The sequence below is a fragment of the Rattus norvegicus genome, chromosome 1 (assembly GCF_036323735.1).
Source record: "Rattus norvegicus strain BN/NHsdMcwi chromosome 1, GRCr8, whole genome shotgun sequence".
Classification (NCBI taxonomy): Eukaryota; Metazoa; Chordata; class Mammalia; order Rodentia; family Muridae; genus Rattus; species Rattus norvegicus.
In genome coordinates this window covers 30,812,729-30,828,178 of record NC_086019.1, presented here as the reverse complement: position 1 = coordinate 30,828,178, position 15,450 = coordinate 30,812,729, and the positions used below count along the sequence as shown (strand labels likewise).

Here is a 15,450-nt window from a genome sequence, read left to right as displayed (position 1 = left end):
TGACACTTTTGAAGAACCTCCTATAATCTGGGTATGGTGACACATGCCTTTAACCCTAGCACTGAGGAAGCTGAGGCAGGCAGATCTCTGTGAGTTTAAAGCCACCCTGGTTTGCATAGCAAGTTCTAGGCAAACCAAAGTTATACAGTGAGACCCTGTTTCAAAAAACAAACAACCTTCACATAATTAACCATTAGGTTAAACAATGTCAGAGTAAAAAGACGATATGCGAAAGTTAATCATACAACTATACCCTGGCAACGAACCAATGGAATTTAGTTTTTAAGCTATATCATTTAAAATAACCCCCCAAGTAAAAATAAAATAGATGTTTCTAAAGTCCTGACATGTGTAAGTCCTCTAAAGAACAGGAAATGTTAAATGGATACTAGAAAAAAGTTAATGCAACGAAAACCATGAACTACGGATCCAAGAGACTCAGTGACATCTAAGCACAAAAAATAAAAAAAAATGAGGAAGATTCCACTGAAGTACTTCCTATCCAAGTTACTCGTAATCAGGGACACATAGAATTATTTTAAATTGCAAATGCTACAGTGTTTGCTGAAGTAAAATACAATAACGAACAGCAACAGATTCCTCGTCAGAGAACATACAAGCAACACAATAGGGAAGCAACACAATTAAAGCACTTAAAAATGACACGACCTGGGCTGGAGAGATGGCTCAGTGGTTAAGAGCACCGACTGCTCTGAGGTCCTGAATTCAAATCCCAGCAACCACATGGTGGCTCACAACCATCTGTAATGAGATCTGATGCCCTCTTCTGGTGTGTCTGAAGACAGCTACAATGTAGTAAAAGTATAATAAAAAAAATAAGTACATCTTAAAAATTAATTTAAAAAAAAAGACACGACCTAAAATTCTACATTTTGTAATAATGCCTTTCAAAAATCATTTTTTATGCTAGAAATGAGGAGCTGGATAGATGGTTCAATGGTTAAAGAAGCTCACTGATCTTTCAGTGAGCTAGAGTTCAGTTCCCAGTGCTCATATCAGGATGCTCATAACCACCTCTAATTCCAGTTCCAGGGGATCCAATGTCTTCTTCTGGCTTCTGTTGACGTACACACAGACAGACAGACAGACACACACACACACACACAACACACACACACACTCACACTCACACACACATACACACGCACACACACATACACACACTTACACATACACACATACACACACATACACACACATACACATACACACACACACACACACACACGCACCCTTTTAAAACTAACTAAATAAAACAGTAGTTGACAATAATAATGGTAGTATATTGTGAGATTTATGAGATGTGTACACCAAAAACCAAAAGAGGAGACACCGTCCATGAGACACCATCCATGGTATAGAAACGCTGGACAGCAGTACTGGCTATCCACCTCCTGGTTTTAAGTTCCAAGCCATCTTTCTTTGCCTGTTCTGCATGAAGGTATGGGCTCTTGGAGGACTTCTTTTTTGAGCAAGCATGATGTTACACCTGCCAGGAGAGGGCACCAAAGGGACCCTGGAAGAGGAAACGATCCCTTTCTGGCTTTGCAACTAATTTTTCTCTTACCTCTTAGCACTACAGCAACCTCCTCTGCTCTCTGGGGAGTTGAATCAGATCTCCCAAAAGGCTTAAAGCCCATCTCTGTGGAGGAAACCTCCTTAGGTGCTCTTCCTCTAGGCTAGGATAGTCTTCTGAGTTCCCTTATTACCTTTATAGTTACTCCAGGGTGACAGTTAATACTTAATATTAAACTTAATCAAACTGAAGTTGAAGATTAAGTCAAACTAGGAAATGATTATACGTGCACAGACACACACACACACACACACACACACACACACACACACACACACAGCACAGCATGCAAAGGATTCACTTCTCTATAACTGTCCAGGAGGACAAAGTCTAGATGGCTTGGTTGAAAGAATAAGGCTTAAAGGAAGCCATGTCTGTCGATATTAATAATTAGTCATCTGTGCTGGCTCATGAGCAAAGTGGGCTCATTGTACAATTCCTCTCACCTTTGTAGACGGCTTAAAATGTCCCCAATAGAAGGAGTAGAAGGGGGCCACAGGAACGGCACAGTGGTTAGGAGTGCATACTGCTCTTGTGGAGGACCCAAGTTTGAACCCCAGAAACCACATCAGGTAAGTCACAAGCACCTGGAACTTCAGCTCCGGGGAATCTTATTTTTTAAAGGTACAGGAGCTGGCCTTGCTGTGCACATATGTAACCCCAGGACTTGAGAGACTTAGGTAGGAGGATCCTGAGATCAAGGCCAGTCTCAGGTATATAACAAAAACCCACCCATTCATAAATAAAAAGTTGAACTTTTAAATTTTAAGAAGAGAGGACATGTGGAACAAGAACAGTTGTCCTGTGGTCAGCTGACCTTCAACTATAGTTCCAAGTTTACCCAATAAGGAAGGCAGTCTCTTCAACAACCAGTGCTGTGGCAAATGGATATCCACATGCTACAGAGTGAGACTGGGTCCCTACCTCACGCCACTTGAAAAAAAAATACTCAGCATTCATTAAAGCCTCACCGTAAGAGCTAAACACTCACAGGCCAACACTCAGAAACAAATGGATTACAAGGAACAAAAATAATACAAGCCTTTGTGTCCTTAAATGGGACAATATCCTTAGTTTGGGCATCCAAAGCACAAATAACAACATTTTTAAAAATTAGCTAAATTGGATTTCATGAAAATAAAACTTTTGTCTCACAGTACACTAACTAGCAAGAAAATAAAAGGAGGCACAAGAGAGAGGTCTCAATGGTTCTTGCAGAGGACCTGGGTTTCCTTTCCAGTACTCACATCGTAGCTTACAACCATTGCTGGGCACCAGGCATACATGTGGTGCACATAAATAACTACACACTCATCCACACAAAATGTAAAATGAAACACTTTTAACTTAAGATTTATTTATCTTTTTTTTTTCCGGAGCTGGGGACCGAACCCAGGGCCTTGTGCTTCCTAGGCAAGCGCTCTACCACTGAGCTAAATCCCCAACCCCCACTTTTAACTTAAAAAGAGAGTAAAAGGACGGCACACAGAATTGCAGAAAACACTGGCAAGTCATATCACATATGGGCCTGGAAATCACTCAAGCACAGAAAGGACAGGGAGGGCAGGCAGCTCAGGAGTGATGAGGTCAGGCTGAAGGAGAGAACACCTAAAGAAGTGGGGATGGGGAAGCAGAAGGGTTTGGATGGGTAGAGAGATGGGTGGTGAGCAGCACGGCTATGAGCTGGAACAGAACCCCTGGGAAGGGATAACAGTGTGAAATGATATTCAGAAGCCCCACCTTCCCACGATGGCTCGTGAGGTGCTGGCCTCAGTGTATGTCCAGCCACAGGTTCAGTCAGTAAAATTCTCCAAGAAACCTGGTTGGGTAAGCAGTGGCTGGAGGCCAGAACACAAGCCATCCCCCTGGATCTGCAAAGGACTTTCAACTCAGACAGGAAACTTCCAAGCCACACCCAGGCCTGGCCCCGAGAACGGACTAGGGATGCTTCCTGACACCCTCAGAGGGCCACATACATACAACACCCACTGGGCGAACCATCAGGTAAATAAAGTGAAGGAAAGGGGTTACCCCTACATCCTAGAAGAGCCCAGGCCCCAGCACCACCAGTCTGACCAATCTCGAGGACAAATGAGTCTCAGGGCAGCAACAGAACTAAAAGTTAGGATAGGGATCAATCAAGGTTGCGTAGGAGTGAGAGCCCACAACAGGAGGCTGGTGTGAACCATTTTACTCTCCTACCTCACACAGCAGGAACTGCAACAAGGGCTGTGATCTGGGCGAGGCATAAGCCTGTCCAGCCTCGTGAACAGCCGCTCGTCAATCACGGTAGTCTAGGTTATGTATCTCCGTGTCTGTCTCCATCGAAATGTGAGGACCAATCCTACAATGCAGGTTCTTGCATAAAGCACCAAGAGTTGATAAACACTGCTCTAAGCCTCTACACCCCTGTGTCGAGGAGAGCAAGAAGCAAGTTGCTGGGACCCACAGCCAGTCTCCTCAAGTCTTCAAACAACTGCTTTGAGTTTTGTCCTGCACCCTGCTCTCTGCCCATATCGCCAGCACAGTGTCAACATCACTTCAGCTAGATGTTCTGTCTTACCAAATGCTGTGTGTCCTTCTCTACGGGATCAGACCAACTCACACATACGTCCCTTGGGGCCAACTACATCTCCTTTCTATACCCTGGAAGCAGATAGGGGACGTCTCTTCAGTGAAGACTGGTTAGGGAGACCCTCCACAATGGACCCTTAGTGGCCCAGAACAGAGTCTCTGGTAGCCAGAGCTGAGCCATGGGGCCATGGGTAACAGACACATGCGTGATCTTCATAGGAAAACCCTATGCTGACAGCAGGGCCTGACCTCTGTGGCCTGTGAACCTCTGTTCACCGAACCATGAGCTGACCAAACTTCTCAGGTGAAAGTAACAGCTGTTTGTTGTTTATAACAGATAAATAGAAAATAGAAACAGAAAGCAGTCCCTCGTGTGCTTGGTAGCAATGTTTGAGTTTTCCTTCTAGTCTTGCACTCACGATAACCCTGAGGCCATGTTGGGTTACTGGGAAGGCAGAGTGGAAAGAACATACTAGTTCTGAACACAAATACTGCCCGTCCTGCACAGGCACAGTCAAATGGTCTACTACATTACCATCAGATGGCTGGCAATGGACACCTCACAGGGCTGCCGCATTAGCCAGTAGGTATCCTAGTGTGGAATAATTAGCACTCAGCCATGAAAAAAGACGGCCACTATACACTGCATCAGGGTCTCATACCAAAGCAGGCCACTCCCCATGATGGGCAAAAGTGAACCAGGCTCTGAGACCTAGAATGTCTCCTATGAGTTCCCGGACCAGACTAGGAGAAGTCAAATTATGCTGTCCCATATCCCCAAGCTCTTGGGTGTAACCCCAAGGCACACACAAGCTTCTCCTGGAGCTGAGTCTTTAGGTTTAGCTTGTTACAGTCCTAAGGAGCCAAGCTACACCTCCCCCCCGACAGGGGACGGCAAAGAGAGAAAGATCCCATGAACCCAAATCGTGGAGATAGCTCAAAAAAAAAAAAAAAATAGAGCTTTGGGGGATGAGGGACCCTTGTGCCAGAACCGTGCAAAGTCTGAACCTCCTTCCTAGGAGAGGAACGAGCGTTGTCTCCAATAGGGAGAGATCTCTCCAACTGGGATTGGGGAAGCAACACAGGGCCTAGGACTCCAAGGTTTGTACCACCAAGATTTCCAGGGGTCCTGTCTCTTTCTGAAAGAAGACAAACACCGTAATTTTCTGCTTCTCAAGATTGAAGAGGGCAAATATTTCTGGTGCCGCTAATTGGACAATTCCCGGAATGGTGGAAGTCCCTCCAAAGCGCGAATCCCTTGTTACTGCCCTTCTGATCTCCATGAAGGAGTTTGCTGCTGTGACACTTTCACTGGCTGTGCCTGTGGTGTCTCAGTCCTGGGGATAGCTAAGGCGACCTGTGGTAAGTCCCTTGCCATCATCTGCAAAAAAACTTCTAAAAGACATTAGGTCCCAGGCAAAGGACTCCCCAGTGCGGGACAGGTATGTGCTCATTTTCGAGAGTGAAGGGGTTTGGGGACAGGATATCCAAGTCGGAGAAAACTGAGGTCCTCAAACGGTGGGACCTGTATGGCTTCCCTCAAAGGTCTAGTGTCAAGAGAGAAACTCCTGGAGTGCCCATCACTTTCAGCAATTCTGGGCCCTCCAGATGCAAAAAGAAAATGTGTGGCAAAGGGCTCCAGACCAAGCTGGACAATCTCAGAGTGGCTACAGCAGAGGCAAAGACCAGAGAGTCCCGTGAAGTCCAGGAGTACTTACCTGGGGCAGGCGGGGCGCAGAAGATCGGGCGCGCCCGCTGAGAGAGCCGCGGAGGCCAGAAGCTGTCAGCTCTCTCATCTCTGGGACCTGGCCTCAGACTAGAGAAGGGAAGCCCCACCCCAGCACGCGAGCGGCCCTGCCCCGCCCGTAGCGGCAGACGCAAGGCAAAAGCGGCAGGGGGCGCACGCACATCCTGATCCCTGCCTGCCACGCGCCCTTTGAATATTTTGGGTCCCGGTCTCAGTGCCTGGGATAGGATGTCACTGCTCACTTTTTAGGTGTGGTTTTACCTGGGCCTTTGGAGGTCCCAGAGCAAGCCTGCAGTTTGCCCACCAAATCCCACCTGGGCCTAAGGAAGTCCAGGGAGTCTCCTTCCTTTTGCAGAGCTCTGGGTTGGGGTCCCTTGGCCCCTGAGGCTAAAGAATGAGATCAGAGGGGGTTGGGGATTTGGCTCAGTGGTAGAGCACTTGCCTAGCAAGCGCAAGGCCCTGGGTTCGGTGCCCCAGCTCCGAAAAAAAAAAAAAAAAAAAAAAAAAAGAATGAGATCAGAATGGTAACCAAGACTTGGCATGTTCCTCCTCTCCAGCTCTACAGAATTGTTTGGAGAATGAAAAAGATTAAAGATGCCATATTTTTATACTTTGCAAACATAAAATATTAGTTTGCTACTTTCTGACACAGAATTTACCAAGAATGAGAAATACTAGGCACATTGGTGTCTTTGGGGGGACATTCTCATCTGAAGCTTTTCAGGACACCACACGGTGGATAGGCTTAAGCCCTAACCTATTCTACTGTCCCGCCTGGCATAGGCATCATGACTCCTGCTATCAAGTACAAGGTCTTGAAGGTCTCTGAAGTTTCTCCATGTGTGCAGTCTGCATTCCACGTCCCACTCCTCACCCAGTCCCTCCCACCTTCCACCTAAGCAACCAGTCCTGACTTTGACCCTTGGTCACGTTTCAAGTTCCTGGGAGGCACCCTAATGTCACTGTCCATTGGCTAGGGTTCCTCCAAATTTCCCTTGCCTGCTTCCTGTTCCTTAGGTTTTCATTGGCTGGTCAGAAGGCATTCTCTTCCCTAGAAGAGAACAAGGGGCTAGTCCTGGGATCTCAGAAGTAAAAGGTACCTTCCCTCTTCTGTCACAGCTCTGAAACCGAACAACTAGTTTGTGAGATTTGCCAGCGAGTCTGGAAACATAAGGGTTGGCTCTATTCTGTTCTCTATTCCTTAAATGACTCTGCCTGACAGACAACAGAGGCCCAGGAACAGGGGCTGGACAAATGTATTTATACTGGGTTTCTGCATCAGACAATGTGCACTTATGCTGCCATGATTTTTGTTTGTTTTTTATTTCGTTTGCTTGTTTCTTTGGAGATAGTCTCTCGGTGTAACCCTGGCTGTCCTAGAACTCAGAGATCCGCCTCCCTGTCTCCCGGGTGCTGGGATTAAAGGACACCCCCACCTGGCTCATGACCATGGTTTTTAAAAACCACTAATTAAATTTTGATCTGTTTTTTAATGTAAACTATGCATAGAAAAACTTGGTCTGTTAGAACTGAGGTTATTGTAAACTTGGTTTTAATTTTCACGTTTTGCGATTCTTGCATATCTTGATGAACGGGCATGCAGTGCTCTTGGTGATCTAGAGAAAACACAACTGCAGGTATAATGAGGCGGTGATGGGATCTGAGAGGAGAGAGGTTCTGCTGTGCTGGTGATGTGTCCTGGTGATGGGGGAACTGGCATCTATAGGTACCCTAAGATTTTGGACTTTGCTGTCCCTTTCAGGACCTTTAGATCTTTCTAGAAAGATCTCTCACTCCGTCCTCCATGGGAAGACAACTCTACCACTCGAGACAAAAGCCCCACTACGCTTACCTTGTCCCCTCAGAAACAACAGGCAGGGAAGGAACATTTTCACTACTGATTCCTGGACTGCAGAGCATTGGCAGACTGCTCTACCCAGGCACAGCAAGAAACTTGGTCCTTGATACCTTCAGAGGTATAGGTCATCACTTTCAGCTGTTTCTCGTCTTTTACTTCAGTCTCGTGTCTCTGTAGAGATGACCCTTTCAGAGGAAATACCACCTTTAAAGACTGAGGACCCCATGCTAGGAAACCCAATCTTAGGGTATTTCACACTAAGACGGCTCCGGCCTCCCCGGCAGTGTTTCCTGGACTAGCAACTTCCATTCGCATGGCTGTCCAGGGTCCCTGCATCCTTACAGATAATCACCTGACCCCTTCCTACAATGGTCAAAATTCAAATGACACCCCCACCCCATAACAGCATCCTCTTTCTGTGTTTCAGAAAAGACACTCTTGAGAGCCTTCTGCTGCAGGACTCGGCTGCAATCTCCCCTGTCAGGACCACCAGCTGAGATCAGACGCCATGCCACTGAGCTATCCCCACTAGAAATTTTACTTATTGACTTCTGGCCCCTTTCATTTGGACTAATTGCTGTCGCCTGACTCTACATGTGAGGAATTGAGTACTGCTGAGGGCTTGGGAAATATGAAGAACTCCAGGTACCACAGCCAGCCCGCCCTAGGAACTCTGCTCTGGAAGAGGCAGCTCCAGAGAGTTGCTGCCACACCGGCCAGATTATGGCCACTGGAAGGTACCTAAGGCCAGATCCAGCTCCTAGACCTGACAGAGGCAGCTGGAAGTGGAGAAGGATAAAACTGCCTTCCTCGTAGCCGAGCTTCTTTGGATGTGACTTCAACTGCTCCTGGCCTTTTCCATTCACGCCCTTCTGAACTGGTCAGAGAGGAGTGTGCTATACCCTTTGTAAAGGTTTGAATGAAACAGCCCCCCCATGGACTCATGTATTTGAACTCTTGGTCCACAGTTGGCAGAACAGTTTGGGAAGTACTAAGCGGTATGGCCTTGTCAGAGAATGTGTGTCACTTGGGTGGGCTTTGAGGTTTCAAAACCCACACCATTACCAATTAGCTTTCTCTTTCTGCCTTTACCTTCTGCAAGGTGTAAGCTCTCATCTACTGCTCCAGTGTTGTGCCTCACCTGCCTGTTGCCATGCTTTCTGCCATGATGACCATGGACTCACCTTCTGAAAACTGTAGCCAGCCCCCAATGAAATGTTTTCACTTATAAGGCATCTTGGTCATGGCATCTCTTCACAACATTAGAAAAGTAATGATGGCGTTAAAACCAGGTCAGAACCCTGCATAGATGTGGGATGCTCTCCTCACAGCAGGCTCCTGATGCCAGCTTCTCCATCGTAATTGTCCTCTCCAACCTTTTTTTTTTTTCTGAAGGCCAGCAAAAAGTCTGGATATTGCATAGAAAGCCTCTGGGAAGCTCATGCTACCCAGTTCTTGTCTCTTCTAACCAGCGTGCCTGCATCACGAAGTGCCTCCAGCTAGATTCGCACTGTGGAGGGCTATGTGACTTCTCACACCCTGGACATGCTTCCAGTCATTGCAGTTCTCTGGGATACTGGGGCTGGATTCAGGGAGGTATAGACTAGAGGCTTCCGAGAGAAGGCTACAGAAAGTATTTGAGAGACAAAGTGGTACAAGATGTTCCACTGGCTAGGACACTGAGTAAATAAAATGTAGCTAAACTCTTAAGATTTTGGCTGTCTAATATGGCAGTGTATATAACCTAAACTCCATCCATTACCCTAGTCCTTTCATTATGTTCTCTCTCTCTCTCTCTCTCTCTCTCTCTCTCTCTCTCTCTCTCTCCCTCTCTCCCTCTCCTTCTCCCTCTCCCTCTCTCTCTCTCTCTCTCTCTCTCTCTCTCTCTCTGTCACACACACACACACACACACACACACACACACACACACACACACACACACACACCTCATGACAAGCACAGGAAACAGACTTTTTTCAATTTTCTATGCCCAAGTCCAACAGGAACAGAGCTTAAGGTCTGAGATGCTCATGGGGAATCAGAAGAGCCTTTCACTCCATCTGATTAAAGGGGTCAGGTGAGTCAGCAACACATCCTGTCCCAATAACCCTGCTCTGAGAACCCCCAAACCTCTACAGAGCTCAACTAGATCTGGGGGACTAGCTACGTGGCTACCTCTGGCAACCCTATCCATAGCCTTGGCATTGTCCTAATCTAAAGATCCATCCCTGTGAGCTGAAACCAGGCTGTGGGCTGCAGCCCTGTCCCTATATACTAGTGTTATAACCCAGGTGAGGAAGGAGGGCTCCATACCTGATTGATAGATACCGGGTTTGCTCATCCACATAACAGATACCAGATGAGAGGCAGGTCCTATTCAGGAATAGCTTTCTGGTATAGCGAAGTTGTCAAGCACGGCTCTACTTCAGATGGCCTGACGCCCCATTCCAACACGACTTCTGATAACCTACTCCACCATGCTTTTGACATGGCTTCCACCCTGGCCACTGGCATTATCTGGCTCATGGAGCCTCTACCTTCCTCTCGTCTTCTCAGAATGCTGTTTCCAAGGCTGAATGCCACCCCTCTTCACAAACTTTTTCTGTCTTTTTTGCTTTCAGTGTAAAAGCCCCCCTAGCACAAGCCTTATGGGACTTCTGCTTTGCCCCAGGGCAGAACCTTGTGCACTTCAGCCCAAAGCTGAGGACTGTATATTGTAGGCACAACAGAAAACCAGAGGTTGAAGGGGCAAGTTGGAAGTGCAGACAAGAATGCTGATTTCCTCTGATTTGTTTACTTTTGCAGGCACTGCAGACTAAGCGGTAACTCTTTGCTTATTTTTCTGAGTCAGTCTTTATACTCTTGCATCTCAGAGCTCTTCAAGTGCTTCTCAGTGCATCTCCATGGTCCACCATGGGGCCTTGTCTTAGCCTCTCCCCATTGGAGCAAGCATTTCCCTTCAATGCTCACCCTGACTCTTAGCTCTCTAACCTCTCCAGCTGCTCTGTTATCTGAGTCATACAGTTTTCTTTTTCTGGTTTTCTCATTTAATTTTTCTGGTGCATACCCTCCAGAAGTTAGCTAGGTAAAGAAGTAACAGAACAGTTTTCAGGAAAGTCTATGGTTCATCCAACCATATGCTAGCAAAGACAGGGCCCCGGGTAGAAAATTTCCCTGCATACACCTTAGAGTAGCTCTGGTGTCAATGCTGGGAATATTCAGCTGTTCCAAGTCTTGGTCTTCCATGACCTCTTGGAAGCCTTGGGAGTGTTTCCTACCTTGGGGATCAAAGTGCCCTAGTACGATCATTTTCTGTAAGCTGTACTGGGCACTCTGTTGACCCATCTAAACCAGTCTCTCATTGAATTCTGGGGGGGGGATCCCTCTTTTTTAGCCCATTCCCCTCAGATGTTTTCTTTCTTTTCTTTTTTTCTTTATTAACTTGAGTATTTCTTGTTTACATTTTGATTGTTATTCCCTTTCCTGGTTTCCAGGCCAACATCCCCCTAACCCCTTCCCCTCCCCTTCTATATGGGTGTTCCCCTCCCCATCCTGCCCCCATTACCGCCCTCCTCCCAACAATCACGTTCACTGGGGGTTCAGTCTTAGCAGGATCAAGGACTTCCTCTTCCACTGGTGCTCTTACTAGGCTATTCATTGCTACCTATGAGGTTGGAGCCCAGGGTCAGTCCATGTATAGTCTTTGGGTAGTGGCTTAGTCCCTGGAAGCTCTGGTTGGATGGCATTGTTTTTCATATGGGGTCTTGAGCCCCTTCAAGCTCTTCCAGTCCTATCTCTGATTCCTTCAATGGGGGTCCAGTTCTCAGTTCAGTGGTTTGCTGCTGGCATTCACCTCTGTATTTGCTATATTCTGGCTGTGTCTCTCAGGAGAGATCTACATCCGGCTCCTGTCAGCCTGCACTTCTTTGCTTCATCCATCTTGTCTAGTTTGGTGGCTGTATATGTATGGGCCACATGTGGGGCAGGCTCTGAATGGGTGTTCCTTCTGCCTCTGTTTTAATCTTTGCCTCCCTCCCTCAGATGTTTTCTACGTCTACAGTTATGTCCTATTATGTGACTCTAGAGATCATTCTGTTTCAAGGATGACTGTGACCATCTCTCTGAGATAACAATTATAGATTAAATGGGCTTTAAGGTGTCTTTCTGGTCCAAATGATCTCTTCTACAAGTATACATTAAAATTTGCCAACTTGGAGAGGTAGTGGGTGTCATCAAGGCTTGCACTATAGTTAAAGGAGTTGAGACTAGGCAATATGAAGCAGTATATAATTCCCCACAAGGGGGTCCTAAGAATCCAGAAATATCTCTGGAACCAGAGAAATATCATCCTGAGTAAGGTAACCTGACCTCCCCCAAATACATGGTGTGTACTCACTTATAAGTAGATATTAGCCATAAAGTACAGGATGCCCACAATATCCAGTGACTCAAAAGAAGCTAAACAAGAAGGAAGGCCCAATCAAGGATGCTTGAATCTCACTTAGAAGGAGAAATACAATAGTCATAGGAGGCAGATGGAGGGAGGCATCTGGGTGAGAGAGGGGATGGGGATGGCACTGGAGGGGTCAGGATCAGGTGTGGGAGAGACAGAAGAGAGGGCCAGAGGGAAAGGAGAATGAATGAAAAGCTACAACTGGTGGGGGTGGGGGGCATAAGAGACATCTTTAGGACATGCCAAAGACCTGGGATGGGGGAGGTTCCCAGGAGTCAATGCAAGTGACCTTAGCTGAGATGCATAGCAGTGAGGATATGGAACCTGAAGAGGCCACCTCCTGTAGCCAGGTAGGACCCCCATTGGAGGGATAAGGACACCAACCTACCCACAAAACTTTTGACTCAAAATTTGTCCTGTCTACAAGAAATGCAAGGACAAAATGCAGAGCAGAGACTGAGAGAATGGCCCTCAGCCTTGTTGTGTTATTGTTATGTTAACCAATAACAGGCCCAACTTGAGGCTCATCTCATGGACAAGCACCAGTCTCTATTAATGTACTCTGTTATACTTGCCGACAGGAGCCTAACATAACTGTCCTCTGAGAGGCTGCATCAAACAGTGGATGGAGACAGGTGCAGAGACCCACAGCCAAACATTGGATGGAGCTCAGAGACTTATGGAAGAGTTAGAGGAAGGACTGAGAGCCATGAAGAATAGAAATTCCACAAGAAGACCAACAGAGGCAACTTACCTTGACCCTGGGGAGCTCTCAAAGACTGAGCCACCAACCAAAGAACAGAGGCCACCAGCACATGTGTAGCAGATGTGCAGCTCAGTCTTCCTGTGGGTCTCCCAACAACTGGAGCAGGGGCTGTCCCTAAAGCTGTTGCCTCTCTGTAGACTCCATTCCCCTAACTGGGTTGCCTTGTCTAGCTTCAGTTGGAGAGGATGTGCCTAGCTCTGCAGAGACTTGAAACACCAGGGACTAGGGATATGAAGGAGGACTTCCACCCTCTCACAGGAGCAGGGGTTAGAAGAGGGAGGAGGGATTGTGTGAGAGGGGACCTTGACAGAGGCAGTGATCTGGATATAAAACAAACAATAAATAAATAAATGGAGAAAAAGAATTTGTGGTGGTTTGAATATACTTGGCCCAGGGAGTGGCACTATTAGGAGGTGTGGCCTTGTTGGAGTAGGTGTGTCACTGTGGGTGTGGGCTTTAGGACCCTCATCCTAGCTGCCTGGAAGTCAGCGTTCTACTAGCAGTTTTCAGATGTGGATGTAGAACTCTCAGCTCCTCCTGCACCGTGCCTGCCTAGATGCTACCATGTTCCCACCTTGATAATGGACTGAACCTCTGAACCTGTAAGCCAGCCCCAATTAAATGTCCTTATAAGAGTTGCCTTGGTCATGTGTCTGTTCACAGCAGTAAAACCCTAACTATGACAGAATCTATCCTAGGAAGGTGAAGTGTAGTTTGTAGTGGAGTAATAGAATACCGGAGATGGCAGAAATGTGGAACACTCACTAAGGAAAGCTGTAGGTGAGTGTGTGCTACAGGCAACAGATCTAGAAGCACAGGGCTACCCAAAGCTCCTACAGCCCAAATAGTGCCTAAAAGAGCTCCAGAGGCTGAATACAGACCTGCAATACTTGGGTTTGCACTGCTGTGTTTTTGTTTTTGGTTTTTTTGTTTTGTTTTGTTTTTTATGGATGCTCCAACTGTTAGAGACATGGTGGCAGCCTCCTGAAGCTTCTGATGGAGAATTAGACACCATCCAATTTTATTGCATTTTCCCCAGTACACTCAGGCATAAGCTGCGTTCAAATCGGGAACAAGAAGCCTAGCAACATGGCACTGGGTCCTCCACCAGCGCACTGTCAGGTTATGGGAAGACGAGACGATTGTAACAGGAAGCCCCACTCCTACCTCCTTCTAGGGTGGCAGGGAAGCCTATGCTGCTTGGGTTGTCTGAAGATGTGGAATCACAAAAGAGAACTATGACAGAGACAGCCCAGGTACTGAGCCCACAGCAGGGAGAGCAAATCCCATACTCATCAATCTGGAGGCCCCCTCCTCCTTGGGGAGATATCCCCACATTCCCCTATCCTGACCCCACTTGTTTCCCACAGCACCTGCTCGTGAGTGGTGAAGGTGAGTCCCCACCTGGCTGAAAGACTAGGGGTGCTTTTGTTTGTGTGGTCCTTATGGATGCGCACGTGTGTGTGCCTATGTGTGCACATGTGGAGGCCAGAAGCTGATATAAAGGTTCTTCCTCTATCACTCTTCATTTTCTATCGTCTCTCAATGCAGCTCAGTCTCATCGGATGGCTTGACTCGATGCTCAGTGAGCCTCTTTGGCATTAGGAGTCCTGCATCACCACACACGGGTTTTTATGTGGATGTTGGGGATCCGAATCCAGGTCCTCGTGCTTGTATGGCAAGCACTTTACTCACGGAGCCATCTCCCTAACCTTGAGATAAAGCTCCATCAGAATCTTCTCAAGAAAATGGAGACAGTGTTCCTAGGGGGAGCTGTCCCTGACAGAAGGAGGGGAAGATCTTTTAGTAAACCGCTGGGAGGAAAAAGGGTCAAGTAACTTCCCAAAGGTCACGGGTATAGCATTTAAAAGACATTTCATCTTGTAGGACATGGAGCAGGAGCCGGTTTGTACTTGGAGACATGATGGTGTACCTCATCCACAAAACAGAGTAGAAGGGAGGGAAAGACATACTTCCTACTGTTAGTAAAAATGGTTATGGTTTCAGGCCCGAGATCTACTTCTTGTCCACCAGAGTGGTCTCTGTCATCCGGAGGGATAGATGACCTTAGACATTTTTTCATGTAGGATCCTCTGAAATTTGAATCTAGGTGACAGCTTCAGGGTTTCTTACCGCACAAAGTTGTGACGTGTTTAATCATGTGGGTACTGTTTATACGGTGAGTCAGCATGGGGGAGGGTGAATATCCTGGTCTCTCCTTCCTACGGCTGCCTCCTCCTTAGCAGGGCATTGTTCAGACCACGACCAGCTCCTCAATCATACTTTCCTAGTCAGCTAGCAAGTCACTACTTCCTAACAACCAGTTCTGAATGGATGATGAAAGAAAATGGCAAAGGTCACCAACTACAAGGAACTCTCTCCAGACCCTACCTACCCTTCCCCTTAGCCAGCCCCTGGGCCTTCTGTTGCTTCTGCAAATGCCCTGGAAACAGG

At 47.1% G+C, this 15,450-nt stretch overlaps 1 protein-coding gene across 1 annotated transcript in view; it reads right to left on the bottom strand.

Annotated features, from left to right (window-relative positions):
* The window catches only part of Ahrr (aryl-hydrocarbon receptor repressor), a 95,033-nt gene extending 89,073 nt beyond the window's left edge, over window positions 1-5,960 (bottom strand). Inside the window, exon 1 of the mRNA NM_001024285.1 lies at window positions 5,890-5,960. The gene's annotated coding sequence lies outside the window, so the exon portion shown is untranslated. The remainder of the gene's footprint in view (window positions 1-5,889) is intronic.
* Between the last annotated feature and the right edge of the window lie 9,490 nt (window positions 5,961-15,450).